The following is a 21042-nucleotide window of genomic DNA, read 5'->3' as shown; positions in this document are numbered from 1 at the left end:
TTGCATTAAATGCAACAGTGACATGTAAAAATTTGTATCAAACTGAGATTCAAACCTGGATGCTCTACATCTCTAGAACAGTTACCTTAACTGCCTCAGCCATCCAAACATGCTTCCTGACCGGCTCAGATTCCTACATGCTGCACACTACAGATGTAGTGTCCCCTGTCCATAGCTCCTATTTTCTCTCAGATATTCAGCTGAGTTCTGTAAGGATTCAGATGAGTAAGTGCATCTGCATAGAAAATATTACTTCACTATCAAGGTTCTTACATACATATTTATATGTGTAATGTCTGAAAGGACAGACACCACATATATAAATATGGTTCTGGAAACTCTGTAAGTAGACTTTTATGGGTTGATTAGTGTTTCAACATGAATGTATTTATTTTGATCTTATGATAACAATTTGAAATGAAATGATTTGTTGTACTTTTTTCTCCAAAAACTGTAGTGTTTTGCTAGTGTAAGTATGATCTCCTTTTGTCCAGCCACCTACTTCCAGTCAGTGATAACCACTGAATGAAATGAGTTATTATTTGTAATTTTCTATTTGAATGCCATCCATTTATTTCTACAGTTCTCTCATTGTTGACAATCAGTATGTTTTTATGAACACACTCAGTTTTTGCACGCACCACAGCTCTGAATATGGATTCTGATTCAACAGTTTCATTTGGTTAATAAAGAAATTACTGCAGGAACGTGTTAAGTGACCAGAGTGACTTACAGATTCCATGTGGTTTGTCTCAGGGTCAAGAAGATGGACTGCAAACACAAACTGTTCAGGATGCACAACCCTGGAATAAAGAGAGTATTTCTTCATTTCTGTTACCCCAGTCTACAGGTAAGTCTGTGATGCCATTCTTTGTAAATTACCATTTAAAGACAGTGACCACTCATTAAATATGTAGTCATTCAGCACCTTTATATTCATATGAAAATAAGAAAACCATAGTTAGACTTTGTGAGAAGCTATCAATTACAACACCACACTCGTATTTGTGGACTAATGAAAGCTGTGAGTTTGTGGTTAACATTGGCTGTAGAAACCTGTCAGTACACTGTGGCATTAAAAGAATATATTCTTAGTAGATTTTATATCTTACTGTAGTATCATTTTATATCTTATTTGTTAACAGTCTACTCAATGTAAATTTTAAAAAAGTTTCAATACATGGTGTTTGTAAATGAACTATTCAGACTGATTGTTATGAGGTTCTGGTGTAGTATGAATTCAGTTAAAATCTATTGCCTGAGAAGCAGTCCCTGCATAGTGTCAAGCAAAATCAGAGCTGTGTAAATGCCACATTGACAGTAGAACTGCTAGTCTCGAACCTCCTGTAGTATTTACAAATTCAAGGAAGGAGATTTAGTGACGTAAAGAACGCAAAATCAATCCATCTGAAGTACATATGTGTACAGTATTCTCCTATTTATTGGTATAATTTTACTTCTACACTCCTGGAAATTGAAATAAGAACACCGTGAATTCATTGTCCCAGGAAGGGGAAACTTTATTGACGCATTCCTGGGGTCAGATACATCACATGATCACACTGACAGAACCACAGGCACATAGACACAGGCAACAGAGCATGCACAATGTCGGCACTAGTACAGTGTATATCCATCTTTCGCAGCAATGAAGGCTGCTATTCTCCCATGGAGACGATCGTAGAGATGCTGGATGTAGTCCTGTGGAACGGCTTGCCATGCCATTTCCACCTGGTGCCTCAGTTGGACCAGTGTTCGTGCTGGACGTGCAGACCGCGTGAGACGACGCTTCATCCAGTCCCAAACATGCTCAATGGGGGACAGATCCGGAGATCTTGCTGGCCAGGGTAGTTGACTTACACCTTCTAGAGCACGTTGGGTGGCACGGGATACATGCGGACGTGCATTGTCCTGTTGGAACAGCAAGTTCCCTTGCCGGTCTAGGAATGGTAGAACGATGGGTTCGATGACGGTTTGGATGTACCGTGCACTATTCAGTGTCCCCTCGACGATCACCAGTGGTGTACGGCCAGTGTAGGAGATCGCTCCCCACACCATGATGCCGGGTGTTGGCCCTGTGTGCCTCGGTCGTATGCAGTCCTGATTGTGGCACTCACCTGCACGGCGCCAAACACGCATACGACCATCATTGGCACCAAGGCAGAAGCGACTCTCATCGCTGAAGACGACACGTCTCCATTCGTCCCTCCATTCACGCCTGTCGCGACACCACTGGAGGCGGGCTGCACGATGTTGGGGCATGAGCGGAAGACGGCCTAACGGTGTGCGGGACCGTAGCCCAGCTTCATGGAGACGGTTGCGAATGGTCCTCGCCGATACCCCAGGAGCAACAGTGTCCCTAATTTGCTGGGAAGTGGCGGTGCGGTCCCCTACGGCACTGCGTAGGATCCTACGGTCTTGGCGTGCATCCGTGCGTCGCTGCGGTCCGGTCCTAGGTCGACGGGCACGTGCACCTTCCGCCGACCACTGGTGACAACATCGATGTACTGTGGAGACCTCACGCCCCACGTGTTGAGCAATCCGGCGGTACGTCCACCCAGCCTCCCGCGTGTCCACTATACGCCCTCGCTCAAATTCCGTCAACTGCACATACGGTTCACGTCCACGCTGTCGCAGCATGCTACCAGTGTTAAAGACTGCGATGGAGCTCCGTATGCCACGGCAAACTGGCTGACACTGACGGCGGCGGTGCACAAATGCTGCGCAGCTAGCGCCATTCGACGGCCAACACCGCGGTTCCTGGTGTGTCCGCTGTGCCGTGCGTGTGATCATTGCTTGTACAGCCCTCTCGTAGTGTCCGGAGCAAGTATGGTGGGTCTGACACACCGGTGTCAATGTGTTCTTTTTTCCATTTCCAGGAGTGTATTATGATGTATTTTGACCTGGTCATTTCCACTACTAATAATGACAAAAAAGGTCAGGAAATATTACACAGAAAAAAAAAAAAGACAAAGAAAAAAAAAACCTCTTAGTATCACATCTAGGGTATCAGTTCTTTTATGCAGAAAATATGGACAATTACTTTAAGACCATGTGTGAGCTTTAGCCTTGAGAGCAGAGTCAAGATCCAATTTTAACATTAAGTACCAGTTACCATATGTTACAAATATTGGAAAACTACTGCTTTCAGTTTTAAAACCTTTTTACATAGGGATGGGGAAAATGACAAATTTTGTAAAAATCATCAGTTTTGCATTATGTTATTATAAACTGCTGATTCTGCATTATTTGTCATATTTTAAATAATTTCGGACTAAAGGAGACCACTCACTGAATAACAGAAGCATTGACTCATTGAAAGAAGGCACACGTAAAAGAAAGAAAACTTGCAACCTTTTGGCATAAATCTTTTATTAAGCTAGAATACAACACACACACACACACACACACACACACACACACACACACACACACGCACACACACACACCTGTGCCATTACACTGTGCAAGCTGGACATATAGTTTTGGAATTTCTGCAGGTGGACTAGGCTGAAGAAATGGATGTGTCAGGTGAGGTAGTTAGTGGGAGGGAGAGGTGGGAGGAAAGATGAGGGCCTGGGTGTGAATAGCTAACAGCTCTGAAGGTTGCAGCAGGTTTGCTGGCTAGGAATGCAGGAGGAAGGACTGGCAGGTGCATGGACTATGCATTTGATAAACAGGCAGTGGAGCTGGATGGGTGTGGTGTGTAATGAAGATAGCATGTAGGCATGGATTGGGTGGGGGTGGCAGGACAGAGGGAGGAGAAACAGCTGGGCAGAGAGTGTGCAGACAGTGAGTTAATGGAGAGCAATGCCAGATGGGATATGGGAGGACAGGATGAATTACGAGGACAACTCCCATCTGCATAATTAAGAAAAGCAGGTAGTAGAGGTGAGGATCCAGATAGTTTGGTTTGTGAAGCAGCCATTGAACTTGAGCATGATATGGTTAGTTGCATGTTGTGCCACTGGGTGGTCAATTTTGTTCTTGGCCATAGTTTGGTGGTGACCATGCATTTTAATGGACAGCTGGTTGGTTATACCAACATATAAAGCTGAGCTGTGAACTGGTAGATGACATTGCTTTCACAGGCTTCACTGCTTCTGGTGGAATAAGAGAAGCCTGTGGCAGACTGGAACTGCTGGATTGGTGGGTTGGGCAGGTCCTGCACCTGAGCGTTCCAAAGGGATATGACCACTGTGGCAAGAGGTTGGGACTGGGTGTGGCATAGTGTTGGGCCATGATATGTAGGTTGGCAAGGATTGCGATAGGATGTTCCTCATTTCCAGGAGTGATAGATAATTATAGCCCTGCAAAGAATATTGTTCAGTTATTGCCGTCCAGCACGATAACAGAATGATGAGGGGCGTGTCCCTGTGTAGCTATCCATTACAATGAAAGGTCACTTTCAAACTGTGGCCAATAACAAAACTGACTATCCAGCGACATTACGTGCAGCTGGGCTGAACATACTCGAGCTCAATGGCTGCTTTGTGGCCCAGTCCATCTGTATCTTTGGCTCCAGCACCAGCTTTCTTGAGCTAAATAGATCAGAGCTGTCCTTGTAACACATCCATTGCTCCCATAACTCTGCTAGCTTCAGTCTCCACTAACCCACTGTCCTCACACTGTCTACCCAACAAGTTTCTCCTTCCTCTGTCCTGTCACACCCACCCAATCCACATCTCCTTGTTACATTCATCAAATGCTACACCCCACTGGCTCCTATATACGTGTATTACATGTCTAGCCTGTGTGCCTACCAACAAACCTGCTACCTCGATCTGAGCTGCTAGCTACCCAACCTTAGCCTCTCTTCCTTCCTCCTGCCTTTCTCTTCTTCTATCCTGGCCAATCCCCCTCCACAATTAATGTGCCAAAATGCAATCCCAATATTGTCTGACCAGCACAGTGTAAAGTCAAAGGTATGTGCACTTAGGTGTGTGTGTGTGTGTGTGTGTGTGTGTGTGTGTGTGTGTGTGTGTGTGTACTTGTCCTCTAGCTTGAACAATGATTTATTACAAAAACTAGCAAGTTTTCTTTCTCTTTTGTGTATTCCTGTCGATGACTCAGCACTTCTGCTCCTCAAAGAATGACCTCCTTTACTCCTAAATTGTTTTTCTTGTGCCAGAAATTTTCCATACTATATTTATATTTCAAATTATCACTAATGAGAAATGATCATGCATTTATAAATTATAGAAGGACTGCAACAACACAGTAATATTTATTTAGGGTAATGTCATTCTATAAGTACTGCTTTTGTTAACATAATTGTTTCAAAGAAATGATTGGCCTCTTTGCCCAACAATACCTCATTTATGACCTCCAAATCTGCTGGTCATGACTGACTGTCTGTTATAAAGTATTGTTTCTTCAGTAGCCTGTGCTTTAGGTTCGTTAACCTTCAGACATTGATTGTACACAAACGCAGAATTTTACAGATAAACTGTATTTGTGGATGGCATAAAAAAAACACATATCGATATTTTAAAATTTTCTTTATTCAGTTTCAGCCATTCAAGGCTGGGCACTTACCCTGGGAGAGATAAGACATCCTGTGAAACATTACTAAATGCCTTCTCTGAAAGTTATCTGGAACAGGTAGTTAGGAAGCCCACTCATAATGGGAATGTACTGGATCTAATAGCAACAAATAGACATGACATCTTTGAGGATGTCCACCCTAAAACTGGTATCTGTGACCATGACATGTTTGTGGCAACAATGATTATCAAAGTACAAAGGACAACTAGAACATGCAGAAAAATATACATGTTCAGTAAACTAGATAAGATTCAGTCTCCTCTTATCTAAGAGAGGAACTTGACACTTGCAGCAGCACAGGGCAGGAGCATGTATAGGAACTTTGGCTGAAGTTAAAAAGAGTAGTTGGCTATGCACTGGATAGATATGTACCCAGAAGAACAGTTTATAATGATAAGGAACCTCCATGGTATGCACTCACTCTAAAGAAACTTGTAAAGAAACAGAGATTACTGTATAATGATATTGAGGTTTCAAAGCAAAAGCTGAAATGCTTAACTCCATTTTCAAATATTCCTTTACAAAGGAAAATCCATGAGAATTGCCCAAATTTAATCCCCATACCACTGAAAAGATGAATAAAATAAGTATTTGTGTCAGAGGTGTTGACAAACAGCTGAAATTGGTAAATTGAATGAAAGTCCAGAGCCCAATGAAATCCCTGTCAGATGCTATACTGAATTTGCAGCTGAGTTAGCCCTTCTTTAACTATAATCTATTTTAGATCCCTCAAACAAATAACCATGCCCAGTTCTTAGAAAAAAGTACTGGTCACACCTGTCTACAAGAAGGCTAGTGAGTCGCAGATAGGCACAACAAAAAGAGTGTCACAAATAAGCTTTTGGCCAAGAATGCCTTCAGAAAAAATAGATGACTGATGCGCACGCATGCACCCACCCACCCACACACACACACACACACACACACACACACACACACACACACACACATATGACTGCTGTCTCTGGCAACTGAGGCCACGCCAAAGACTGCAGTCATGTGTGTGAGTTGTGTTTGCGAACGTGTGTGTGTGTGTGTGTGTGTGTGTGTGTGTGTGTGTGTGTGTGTGTGTGTGTGTGTCTGTTGTCTATTTTTGATTAAGGCCTTGCTGGCTGAAAGCTTATTTGTGACAGTCTTTTTGTTGTGCCTATCTGCGACTCAGCATCTGTGCTATATGGTGAGTAGCGACTTCCCTTTTCATAATATTATTACCTTCCATCCTGTATTTTCGATTGTTTGATTTTTTGCAGAAGGCTAGTAGAAGTGATCTACAAAACTCCCATCTCACATCCCTGACATCGATTTGTTGTAGAATCTTAGAACATATCCTGAGCTCAAACACAATAAGGTATTTCAAACAGGATGACCTTCTCAGTAACTATTAATTTCTAAAAAGCATTTGACTCAGTATCGCACCTATCATTATTGACAAAAGTAGAATCATATGAGGTATCAAGTGAAACTGAGGCCTTTTTGTTAGGGAGGATGCAGCGCATTATCTTGGATGGAGAGTCATCATCAGATGTAGAAGTAAATTCAGATGTGCTCCAGGGAAGTGTGTTGGAACCCTTGTTGTTCATGTTGTATATTAATGACCTTGCAGACAGTATTAATAGTAAACCCAGGCTTTTTGCAGATGATGCAGTTATCTATAGGGAAGTACAATCTGAAAGAAGCTGTATAAATATTTAGTCAGATCTTGATAAGATTTCAAAGTGATGCAGAGATTGATTTAAATGTTCAGAAATTTAAAATAGTGCACTTCACAAAACAAAACAAAAAAAACAAAAAACAAAAAAAAACATAGTGTCCTATGACTATAAAATCAATGAGTCACTATTTGAATCAGCCAACTCCTACAAATACCTGGGTATAGCACTTTGTAGGCATATGAAATGGAACAATCACATAAGCTCCATCAAGAGTAAAGCAGGTGGTAGACTTTGGTTCATTGGTAGACTACTGGGGAAGTATAATGAGTCTACAAAAGAGACTGCTTAAAAATCAATCATTTGACTGGTTCTAGAATATTGCTGTAGTGTGTGGGACCCATACCACATGGGATTAATGGGGGATGTTGAACACGTACAGAGAAGGCCAACATGAATGTTCACAGGTTTACATGAGAAAACGTACCACCACAGCTGTATCTTTATAATGATTTTTTGTCTCACACAACTAGTTCCAGCGGCACATTACTGTTTGGTCTCCAACACAGTGTCGAGTAAAGACTCCTGAGAAAAGCTAGTCCACATGCACTAGTAACAAGGACTCAACAATAAATGTGTCAAGGAAATCTAATACTCTTTTGGCAGTGGTAGGGCCTGAGGATGGCGGTATTGTGCCACTGAAACTAGTCATGTGAGACAATACAGTCATTCTAAAGGTAAAGCTGTGGTGGTACTTTTTCTCATGTATATCATCAGCTGCAGTCCCTAATTCATGCAGTAGGCTGGACATCCTTAAAAAGGTCACAGGTTTGTTTGATACATGGGAGAGTGTCACAGGGATGCTGAAGGAATTAACTGGAGGAGTCTTGAAGATAGACGTAAACTATCCTGAGAAGGTTGACCAGCAAAGTTTCAGGAACCAGCTTTAAGTGACACTGGGAATACACTACAATCACCTGTATATCACTCACAACATAGGTATCATGAGGATAAGATTAGAGTAATTACTACATGCAGAGATATTTAAACAATCATTCTTCCCGTGCTCCACACATGAGTGGAATGGGAAGAAACCATAATGGCTGGTACAATAGGATGTACCATTTGCCATCCAGCTCATTGTGTTTTACAGAGTATAGATGTAGATGTAGATTTAGATAACATGGGATGTTGTCAGTGATGCAGATCTTTCAAGACAGTAGCCACATGTTAGGGCTTTCACTGATCCATTCCTGCACGAAGCATTGGAAGAATGATTTGTTAAACACCCCTGTGCACAATACAACTAGTCTGTCATTGGTTTTGCTATGCCTATGGGAGCAATATGCAGAAGTTGTAATTTATTCTATTCAGTTTTTTCAACATCTCAATGTTGTCGTCCCATAGGTCAAACAAACCTTTGGCCATTCATATTACCCTTAGTTACATTTTGTATGGGTCCCAAACACTTGAACAGTATTCTAAAATGGGTCACACAAGTGTTTTGTGAGAAATCCCCTTTCTACAAATAAGCCTGTGTGATCTTTCCATTTAATATCCCTATGAATTGTTACTACAAGGTATATGAACTGACTGATTTCAAAACATTACTGATTCTGGAGCAATAGAATACTAAGTATTTGAATTTTGTGATGCTTACATTTTTGTGTACTTAAGATAAGTTACAGATAAGTTACCAATTTGAACCACTGAGAAATCTCATCTAGATCTGACTAACTATTTGTGCTGCTTTTTTCAGACTGTACTTCTCATACACAAGATGTCTGAGGTTACTATTAATATTTTCTCCCAAATTATTAATATACAACACACTTCCCTCAAGGGATGTTGAAGCACAGATAGGCACATCAAAAAGACAGCTAAGCATGTGAGCTTTTGGCCAAAAAGTCTTCTCCTTTAAGTAAACAGCACATTCATGCAAAGCACAACTTCATACACATGATCCTTGTCTGTGGCCACCTGTGTATGAGTTGTGCTTATCTGAATGAATGTGTGTTGTCTACTTTAGAAGAAAGCCTTTTGGCCAAAAGCTCACACTTTTAGCAGTCTTTTTCTTGTACCTGTCTAAGCTTCAACATTTCCTCTATAGGGTGAGTAGCAATCTCATCCTTTTTATAATATTATCATTGTGTTGTGAGTCGTGTTTGGATACCTCAGTCAGTGGATCACTTACACACAAAATACAAAGGTCTGGTACATAGCTTAAATTTGCCATAAACTTCCAGCAATATCTTATCAAAAACTAATCTATCTTATGGGGCAGCTCTACCTCATAGCCTTTAACTACCAGCTGTACCTGTTCCTGATGGTCCCAGCTGACAGCTCGGTTGCAATGACAAGCATGTCACCCTCCTTGGATTGCTTGTATTATCGCTGAGACTTACTTCATTGCTGCATCCAATGAGTTAAGCACTTCTTTGGAAGAACAATATTAGTAACAATATAGAAAATTGTGTTATACTACATTATTTTACCTCTTAACTTTGTAGTTATAAAATTAAAGTACACTGTCTGATGAAAAATAACTGATTAAAAATTATTGTAATTGCCTTGCTAAGTGTAGATGTTAAGACAAAATTGCTAGCCACTGAGGACAGACACATATGAAAGTGACACTATCTAGCTTTCAGAGCTAATATTTCCTCTCTTGTACTGCAGATTTTGCTCCAAAAGTTATTAGTTTTCACAGCTGACTTTTCCTCTGGTATGTTTAAATGTAGACTTCTTGTTTTTTTTTTTTTTTCAGATGAATCTGACGTAGTAAGGAAGCAGGCACCAAGTCCACCACCCCCAGATTTTTAAACATTTATGTGTAAGGAGGTCTGTAGTGAGAGTGTAAACTCCATTTGTAAATAATATTTAGGTCAATAGATTTATAAGTAATTTATTTTGTAGTGCAAATGTACATTATATACTTTTTGGTAGTAAAACATTGTTGTAAATAGCATCAGTCTTACATGTGATATCCTTTATTGCTTTGGCATCACTCTCATTTTGTGGGAGTGTGGATTAAAGACAATATGTTGGTTTGATACAAGACCTGCCAGGTTATCCAAGAGTGCTAATTTTCTGCTTCCTGGACTCGGGTAAGCACGCCGGCTCCAGCTTGAATCCACCTGGAGGATTACCAACAAGGGCTGGTGTGCCGGCCATCCTGGATGTGGTTTTAGGTGGTTTTCCACATCCCACTAGCTGCATACTGCCCCCCCCCCCCCCCCCCCCGACCGTTCTCAATTACAAGGTTCGCAGACATTTGAAAAGGTTTGCTCTATTTCATGGCTTATACTCGATACAGACAGCTGGGGTACACTAATTCCATCCCGGGGGGTACGGGGTGGTGGCAGGAAGAGCATCTGGCCACCCTCTGACACTAACATCACCAAATCCATAGTAACAAGGCCGACCCCCACATTGAAGCAGGACAAAGCCCAAAGGAAATGATGATGATGTTGGTTTTGTGCAAAAGATATTCACAAGTATGTTACTATCCATAGAATGTGTCACTATAATAAGCAAAGATACAAATTGATTGCAAACAGTAGTCTCACAATTCATAATAACCTTTTCCTCAGAAAAAATGATGAATGAGGTAGAGAAAAAAAGATGTAGGAAAAGGTAAACTTAACAGGTATCAAAACTGTAGTTTTTAATACTTTTTGAGCAGTCCTTGGATGAGGTGGAAGAGATAAATATAAAATGTGAAATTAGAAGTGAGAGAGAGAGAGAGAGAAATCTTCATTTAGTGACATCTATCATCTGAATGAACATTAAGGAAGTACAGGCAAATAAAGTGAAGTTCTTGTCTCACTGAGTACTAACACGAAGCATCTCTGTTAATATGTTGAAAACATATAATCTGAAACATTTTTCAGCCTTTTCCTGCTTTCTTTGCATGTGTGTTTCAGTTTTATTAGGTCTGTCCACATTCGTTCCCTTTAATGTGTGTCAGGGCACTGATGACCTTGACGTTGAGTGCCCATAAGCCCCAACACACACACACACACACACACACACACACACACACACACACAGTGGATTCCCGGCGCCACCTCATTGCCATCTTCAACCGCATCTGGAGTGATGGCGAATTCCCATTGCAATAGTAGGAAAGTATCATCGTCCCACTGCTAAAGCCTGGTAAGAACCCACTAGATGTTGATAGCTATCATCCTATTAGCCTAACTAATGTTCTGTGCAAGCTACTCAAACATATGGTGAGCCAGTGGTTGTGTTGGCTTCTTGAATCTCGGGGCCTTCTGGCTCTGTGACAGAGTGGTTTTTGCCAAGGACACTTCACCATCGACAACTTGGTGCACCTAGAATCTGCCATTTGATTGGCCTTTTCCCAGTGACAACATCTTATTGCTGTCTTTATCGACCTGACAAAGGCCTATGATACCACTTGTTAACATCACATCTTTACTACTTTGCATTGAGTGGCGTCTCCAGAGCCTGTTCCTGATCTTTATATAGTACTTTTTGTCACTCCGCACTTTCAGAGTTTGTGTTGGTGCATCCCAGAGTGCACCACATATACAAGAGAATGGGGTCTGGTTGGGCTCTGTCCTGAGTGTCACACTCTTTTTAATTGCCATCAGTGGTCTCACATTAGCAATAGGATCGTCAGTCTCTCTCCTCCTATATGCTGACGATTTTTGTATTTCCTTCTGCCCTCTTCTATTGTTGTGACTGAATGCTGGCTGCTGGAAGCTATATGGAAGGTGCAGTTGTGGGCTCTCACTCATGGCTTTCAGTTTTCAGCCACCAAAACTTGCCTCATGCGCTTCTGTGCCATCCCCATCCAGAATTTTACCTTGATGACCAACTACTAGATGTAGTGGAGAGTTTCCGCTTTTTGGGACAGGTATTCAATGCCCACTTAACTTGGATTCCCCATCTTTGTCAGCTTAAGGATAGGTGCTGGCAGCACCTTAATATTATTCGATGGTTGAGCTACACCAACTGGGGTGCTGATTGTTGTACACTGCTGCAGCTGTAAAAGCCCTCGTACAATCCCGTATTGACTGCGGAAGTGTGGTGTATGGTTCAGCATCACCCTCCACACTGCATCTGATGGACTCTGTCCACCACTGTGGAGTTCAGCTCGTGACAGGAGCCTTCCAAATGAGCCTTGTGAACAGCCTCCTTGTGGAAGCTGGCATTCCTGCATTTCAGCTCTGGTGGCAACTATGCTTGCAAATTATACCTCACACATTCACAGTTCACCTTGCCATCCAAATTACCATCTCTTTTTTTCTTAACATGGCAAGTGATCTCCCACAATGGCAGCCCAGCACTGGGTATTCCCTCATCATCTGTGTACCGTCACTTCTTAATGAACTTGACGCTTTCCCCACACTATCTTTCCTGCGGGTCCACTTCCGTACACCTCCATGGTCTATATCTTGGCTATGACTTTGCCTGGACCTATCACAAGGCCCAAAAGGCTCCATTCCATCTGTGGTACTCCACCAGCAATTTCTGTCTCTTCTCAGCAATTTCCATGGCTCTGAAATAGTCTACACTGATGGACCAATGGTAGACAGTCTTGTTGGCTTCACTTACAATCACATTGGACATACTGAACAACACTCCTTGCTAGATGTCTGCCGTGTTTTCACTACATGGTTGGTGGCCATTTATTGTGCCCTTGAGCATATCTGCTACTGCGCTGGTGAGTCTGTTATCTGTAGTGACTCCTTAAACATCCTACAAGCTCTCAACCAATGGTTCCCTCAACATCCTTTGGTAACGACCATCCATGAGTCTCTTTATGCCCTTGAGAAAAGTGGACATTCAGTGACCTTCATCTGGCCCCCAGGATATGTCGGGATACCAGGCAATGAACTTTCTGATGACCTGGTCAAACAGGCTACCAGTAAACCAACTCTGGAGATCGACTTGCCAGAGACCAATTTGCGATTGGTCTTAAGCCACAAAGTTTTCACGATCTGGGATACTGAAATGCACACCCTCAGTACACCAAATAAACCCTATGTTGTCAAAGAGACAACAAGTGTGTGGTGGTCATCCATTTGGGTCACTTGTAGGGAATATGTTGTCCTATGCTGGCTCCGCATTGGCCATACATGGGTAACACGTGCTCACCTCCTCCGTCGTGAGTACCCACCTCAGCACTGCTGCGGCTCCCCTATGACAGTCACCCACATTTTGTAGGACTGCCCAATTTTAGCCCCTGTTCAGCAGACTTTTAACCATCCCAGCACCCTGCCTATGGTGTTCGGTGACAATGCCTCAACAGCAGATTTAGTTTTATGTTTTGTTTGTAAGGGAGGTTTTTATCATACCATCTAAGGGTGGATGTCTGACCTTCTCTCCAAGGCTGCCGCCCTTCCTCTGATTTCACTCTCTGTCATCATTTCTAGGCATTTTGTTTGCCTTGTTGTTCGTCTTTTCCCTATGTCTTCTTGCTGGACATTTTTGTGTGTCTCAGAGTGGCTGGCTCATTCTCTTTTATTCTTGTGGTCCACTAGCCTGACCATCTGCTCTATGGTTTTAATACCTTCCTTTACTTTTCCTTGTGGTGTACATTGTCCCCCTTTTTTGTTCCTTTCTTTCATTTTCTCTTTTGGTGTGGTTCTCCATTCATTTTACTTCCTTTTACCTCCACAAATTAAATTTGGGTGTTGTTTCACTTTGAGCCTTTTTTGCATCTGAAAAAAGCGACTGATGACCCTGTAGTTCGGTCCCTTTATATCCCAAACCAACCAACTAACCAACCTATATAAGGTGATTGGTGAAGAATTTTTAATTGTAAAGATAAATGAGAAATTAGTTAACAATTAAGTGAGATACATATATTGAAGACAAAAATTAACTGCAACTAATTGGATAGTTTTATATATATACTGTATACATGTAAGCTGGATTTATGACTTACAGAATAAATTATGTGGAGCAGTTTAAAATTTGTATGTGCTCAAAATATCATCAAATTATTTTCATCACATCATGTTGGTTTCTGGCCCATAATTTAAAATAATGCTTGTTTTCTTGCTCCTGGTCCTAGCTGCTAACACTTGTCTTGGTTCTGAAATTATGTGACAGTGCCACTGAAGTATATTGTTGATATTAAAGGAAGATTATTAACTACTACAAGCAATATTAAAAATTCACAGTTTGTTGGCCAAGGAATTAGGATAGCACTGAATTTGCTATGTCAGTGCATATAACTGGAGTTTCTCCATTTCAGCTCTGGTGGCAACTGTTGCTTGCAAATTATACCTGGCACATTCGCAGTTCACCTCGCCATCCAAATTACTGTCTCCTTTTTTTTAACACGGCAATCAATCTCCCACAATGGCAGCCCATCACTGGGAATTCCCTCGTCATCCATGTCTGGTAACTTCTTAATGAACTTGACGCTTTCCCCACACTACCTTTCCTGTGGGTCCACTTCTGTACACCTCCATGGTCCATACCTTGGCCATGGCTTCACCTGGACCTATCACAAGGCCCAAAAGGCTCCATCTATGAATCATATATAGTTCTGTTGTACTGTTAATGTTACACAGACAGCTGTCAGCACTTAGCATTCATGTAGGCTGCATCATTGCAAATACTGAGTTGTAATTCTGCCATTAAACTCCAGCAGTCAAAGTAAATATTGCATGTTACCTAACGGTCAATACTGGATACATAGAAAATGACACTGGTTTTTTTGTGTCAGTACAGTCATGAGAAAACAAATATATAGGACCACATCATAATGTAAAAAAACTACTGCTGCTGGAGAAAAGCCAACGTTTCAGCCACGGTAGCAGCGGCCTTCTTCTGGGTCTAATGGTGCATTCTAGCTATGCAGTGTCCTTTATATTTTGTTGTTAGTGTTTACTGTGCATGCCATTACGTCATAATTTTAAAAAGGTAGTTAGTTTCATTGGTCACTTAAGGAAGAAGGAGAGGGAACTTTATTTTAATAGGTTATTGCGGTGGAGAACGTGACCTCTGTTGTCTGTTGGCTCTTGTGTAGCATGATTGGTGGTCAGTTTACCAACTGCTGGACGTCGGCCGCGTGGCGGCAGTTACTCGCCGGTGGTGCTCGTGCCTCGTGTTGACAGTGCGGTCTGTTGGGCTCTGATTGCTGGCAGCCAAGATGGGGCAAGCCTGAGTCCATCCTCCCTGTTCATGTTGTTAGGGTGTTTAAGTATTGCGATGGCCTCTCTGATTTTGTGTTTCATCATAACTGGATCCTTGGCTAACACACAGACTTTGCTGAATTTTATTTCTTTTCCGCAGTCTTGCTGATGTTCTGCCACTGTGGATTTGTTGTTTTGCCGTAGATGAATATAGCACTTGTGTTCCAGAATGCACGTTGCTGTTGGCCTACCAGTCTCGCCGATGTATGCCTCTCCACATTTGCATTCCACCTTGTAAACGCCTGCAGTGTGTAATGCAACCCCCTTGTCCTTAGTGGAGCCTACCATGTCCTGGATCATACGACCACTATAGACGACAGGCTGCACCGCATCGTGGCTAAGGTGTTTGCCTATTCGGTCAGTAACATTTTTCACATAAGGTAAGCGCACTGTTAGCTATTTCTTGCTTATCTTTCTTGTTTGTGTTTGTCGACAAGGCTGTGTTTATCGACTTATGGCTATAGCCATTGGCTAGAAACATTGTACATAGCCTTTTCAGCTCTGGTGTGATGTTTTGAGCATCAGTTAGGAGCTGCGCATGGATCGCCAAAGAACGGGTGACAGATGTCTTATGCACTGGGTGGTGGTAGGATTGGGTGTGCAGATACCTGTCTGTATGTTTAGGTTTGCGATATACTCGGTGGCCCAGTGTGCCCTCCGTTCTCCTGTATACTTCGACATCTAGAAATGGGATTGCACCATTCTTTTCTACTCCGAGCGTGAACTGTATCTTCCCATGCATACTACAAGCAGCCAGATGGTGTAACAATGGGATCTCTCCTATATCTGCTGGCAGCCGACATATTCATGGAAGCCTTTGAAGCAACGGCCCTCGGTTCAGCTCCTTTATGTCCACGTTGCTGGTTCAGATATGTGGACGACACGTTCGCTATATTGCTTCATGGTGAAATGGAGGTACAAAAGTTTCACGAATGTTTGAACATATGCACGGGAAGATACAGTTCACGCTCGAAGTAGAAAAGAATGGTGGAATCCCATTTCTAGACATCGGAGTACACCAGAGAATGGAGGGCACACTGGGGCACAGAGTATATCGTAAACCTACAACATTTCTAGCCAATGGCTACAGCCATAAGTCGATAAACACAGCCTTGCCAATGAACACAAAGAAGAAAGATAAGCAAGTAATAGCCAACAGTGCGCTTACCTTATGTGAAATATGTTACTGACCAAATAGGCAAACACCTTCGCTGCATTGGGGTGCAGCCTGTCTTCTATTGCGGTCATAGGATCCAGGACATGCTAGGCTCCACTAAGGACAAGGTGGATGCATTACACACTGCAGGCGTTTACAAGGTGGAATGCGAATGTGGAGAGGCATACATTGGTGAGACTGGTAGGCCAATAGCAACACACATTCTGGAACATGAGTGCTATATTCATCTAGGGCAACACAACAAATCTGCAGTGGCAGAACATCAGCAAGATTGCGGAAAAGAAATAAAATTCAGTGAAGCCTGTGTGTTGGTCAAGCAGCCAATTATGATGAAATGCAAAATCAGAGAGGCCATTGAAATACTTAAACACCCTAATAACATGAACAGGGAGGATGGACTCAGGCTTGCCCCATCTTGGCTGCCAGCAATCAGAGCCTAACAGACTGCACTGTCAACATGAGGCACATGCTATCAAGTCATCAAGTGATGACTTGATAGCATTGAGAACTGGCAAAAGAGGGAACTGCACATATTCCCTCCTCACAGTACAAACATAAACTGTTTCCACTAGAAATTACATTGCAAACAAACCACTGTATTGATATCATAGTGCATTTCTGTATCATAACATTCAGTGTTATAGTTTTGCCAATATGCAACTATCCCTCTGAACCTACAGAAGAAAGTGATGACTTGATAGCATTGAGAACTGGCAAAAGAGGGAAAGACATTCATAACCTCTATTAATGACACACTTGGTTCTATGTAACCAGTAATGATTCTGAAACTAGAAGTCTCTGCCTTCACCAATCTCAACCAAATTTTGTATATTCATGACTCATTATTTGCATAAAAATACTGTGGATGTTGGGTTGAGAAGTAATGATGTATAAAAATATTGAATTTTGTCCAATATTAGTATTGAATCCATAGGTTTTGGGGTCTCTAGATTCATTGATGACAGGTCCAAAAGATGGGGGAGCGGAAAGGCAGTGACGTATCTCTGTAATACCAAGAGATATTTCTACCAGACTTGGACACATTTCACTTGCTTTCTGGAAAAAAATTGCTATCACTGTAAGACATCACTAGCAGCTTTAGGCCCAAGACTGAGGGTGTGGATGGAAAGGAATGACATAAAAGTACAACATGATTCACTATGTCCTAGATTTCATCATCTTGGCAGAACTCCTGTTCCAGTGACTTTCTCGCACAGTATTTTTATACAAAACTCATGGTTTGCACAAAAATACTGTGGGAGTAATATATGTCTACCACTCTTAGGGATGGGATGGGGATGAAAAAGGGTGACACAGTATGCAAAAATGTTTGAAAGCAACCTGTTAGTATTCCTTTCATCTATTTAGTTGACTTGGAATATACTTCTTCAATAATATGAAGTGCAATCTGTCTCTTATTTCTGTTGTTCAGTGTGTCAGCCAGGTCATGAGAATGAACACTGCCAGCCAATAATTCTGTTGTTGTGGTTTCGAACTAACAGTCATGCCACATGTCTGAATATCACTGATATATTTAACTTTCTCTAGAGTCACACCTTGTAAAACAATGGGGAATCAAACACTTGCCAGGGACAGTCCTTTTCTTCAAAATAATGCTCAGTTACTGTTATCCATATGCCTCAAATGAAGTAGATGTCTATTCAGTAACATGTCACCACAATTCTGGCTCGTGAATCTGAAGATCAACGTGAACATGTTGATTACAAGGAATCAGAGAATAAGTCAGCACATCACAAAGTGAATCTGGGGTATGGCATAATTTTTGCTGAAACTCAGGAAACATTACATGAATTTTAAGGTTGCAAAAAAGAATCATTCACAACATGTGCTCTGCACAGTTGTGAGTATCATGTCGACCATTATTTAAAGACCTGAAAATGTTAACTGTCCCCTCTTTATACATCTTTGATGTGGTTCTTTTCCTATGCAGCAGAGATGATATATTAAAAAAAACATTTTTAGCACTCATATGACACAAGACATAAAGAAAACTTTATGCTCACCTCTCACACTTGAAACTGCATGCTCATACTCCTCAGTATATAGCCATGAAAATTCACAACTCAGTAAAAGGGTGTGACGTAATGAATATGAAGACAAATATTTTAAAAAGCAAATTACATGATTTTCTAATTGAACAGTGCTACTAATCTGTGGAAGATTTCATGAAGGATGAAGTGATACTTTGAGCTGGATCCCTAAAGTGGATAAAAATGTATTATAGTTATAGTAGAGGTAAATACTGTACGTTTGGCAAATTTTAAGTAAGTAAATTCTCCACAAAGTATTATTGTAAGTGTGACAAAATTTTAAATAAGCAAATTGTAGCCTTGGCATGTCTCCTGTATAGCAGATGTATGTTCTGAAATTGTGTACGTTATGAGATGAATAAAACACATTTCACATTTCACAAAATTTCCACGGAGGGATACCTATTATACATGGCAGTCTGCAAATATAAAGGGTATGCTGCACCAAATTCTTAGGCCTCTACATAGATAGCAGGGTTAGATGGGAATATCAAGTCCTTCTAGACAATGGATATTCTTAGCTACTTTTGTCATTAGGACAATCTCTCATATTGTAGACATCACTATCCAAAAATTACACTTACCAGTACTTTGCATTTTTCCACACTGTGAAGCACTATAGCATTATCTTCTGGGGCATTTGGGGCAATTCATTTTCTGGAGAGAAAGTTTATCCAAATTATGTGCAGAGTTCTATGATCACTTATACATTCTGTCTTAGCCATAATCTGATAATGTGTAGGCCTGCTAGCATAAATATATTAGAAGAAGATTATTTCAGCTATTAAACAGTTTTTGATGTTATTGAGCAATGGTCATACAATAATTTTTCAACAAACACACTGCCATTTGACTGTATTGCTGTTTATTTAATTATTGCCCAGGTTTTGGCCTTTTATGCCAATTTCAAGTGATTGAGTTTATGTCATTAACATCTACTGCAGGACATCAAGCTCAAAACTGGCCATAAATGAAGAAAAATATTGGCTCCCTATGAAATGCCAGATGTAAAATCACCATCTTGTAAAAACATCATTAAATAATAGTGGGAGAAAATCAATGAATATGACATGTTCCCACTGGCATTTCATTTTTCTTAATTTATGGCCAATTTTGAGATTGATGTCCTGCAATATATGTTAATGGCATAAACTCAATCATTTGGGTTGTAATTAAATAAACAACAATACTTTCAAATGGCAGTGTGTTCATTTAAAAATATTTCAGTCATGTGTATTATGTTATTTTAATCAATATGTGGTATGTGTATGAAAACTTTTTTTAATTTAAGAGTGCTAACAGCCAGAAGCATTTCTTCTGTTTTCATAATGCTTCAGCAATAAGTTATTACAACAAATATTTTGGTTTTTCAAGAACTGGAAAGAGTTTTAATATTTTGACTGTTTTAATACTTTGCTACCAGTGTCAACAGCAGAGCCTCACCCATCCCTGACACTGTGTGTCCATTACTATGGATGTTTTGCAACAGTCATTGTGTTAAACTGAATGTTAGTGAAAAGTACAGAGTCTGATTACATGGGAAATAATCCTATTCTATGGTTATCAAAGTTGGAAATCTTTAATTTCATGTGTAACTGCTAATGCAGAAACCCATGTTTTAACAATTTAGTTGTGTGCAAATTGAAAAGCACAGTTGACTCTCATGGTGGTAGAGAAAATCAATAAAGAAATTTATGACAATTTCTGAAAAAGACTAAAGAAAAAATCCTTTCTTTGTCATTTTCTTTCTCAGGGTATACAGTCAATTTGTATCAGGCATCATATGAAGTTGTAGCAGTGACAGGACAATACGCAGTCACAGCATTATATACTATATCCAGTATTCAAACCACATTCAAGATTTGTAGTCAAGAGGGATCCATTTCACTACAAGATCCAATAAAGAAATGGTACATGGTACATCTAGGCATAATAGAACTCTTTCATCATAATTAACAGGTGATTTCTACAAGGTGGTGATCTCAAGATTTCACATAGAGCTCCAGCTGTATAAGCCTTTTGGTGTAAAATACAAGGCCCATCATTTTTTATGAAGTAATTCCATATGAATGGAAGGTTGGGATTTAATGTCCCACCATCATGATGGTATTAGAGATGGAGTTAGTCTTAGGTAGGTACTAGTAACCGCACACCCATGAGTCTTCAAAGAATTGAACTCTCATGTGTAACAGCTTCAATCATCTGATTACTATAAAAATGAGTTAATGTGTTAAGTATTTGATGTTAAGCATGGAAAACCTTTATGGCATTTTAAGAAAAGCTAGTTTTTTCATATCTCAGTATTTCCGACATTAAATTGTCTGAATTGCACTATCGGATTAAAAGTGTTTGGGCTCCTATCAGTGGATATTAATGTGGGATGTGATTAGATTAGATTAGATTAGTACTTGTTCCATAGATCATGAATACGACACTTC

The sequence above is a fragment of the Schistocerca americana genome, chromosome 9, assembly GCF_021461395.2.
Source record: "Schistocerca americana isolate TAMUIC-IGC-003095 chromosome 9, iqSchAmer2.1, whole genome shotgun sequence".
Lineage (NCBI taxonomy): Eukaryota > Metazoa > Arthropoda > Insecta > Orthoptera > Acrididae > Schistocerca > Schistocerca americana.
The sequence above is the reverse complement of the archived record's forward strand: the minus strand, read 5'-3'. Positions refer to the sequence as shown.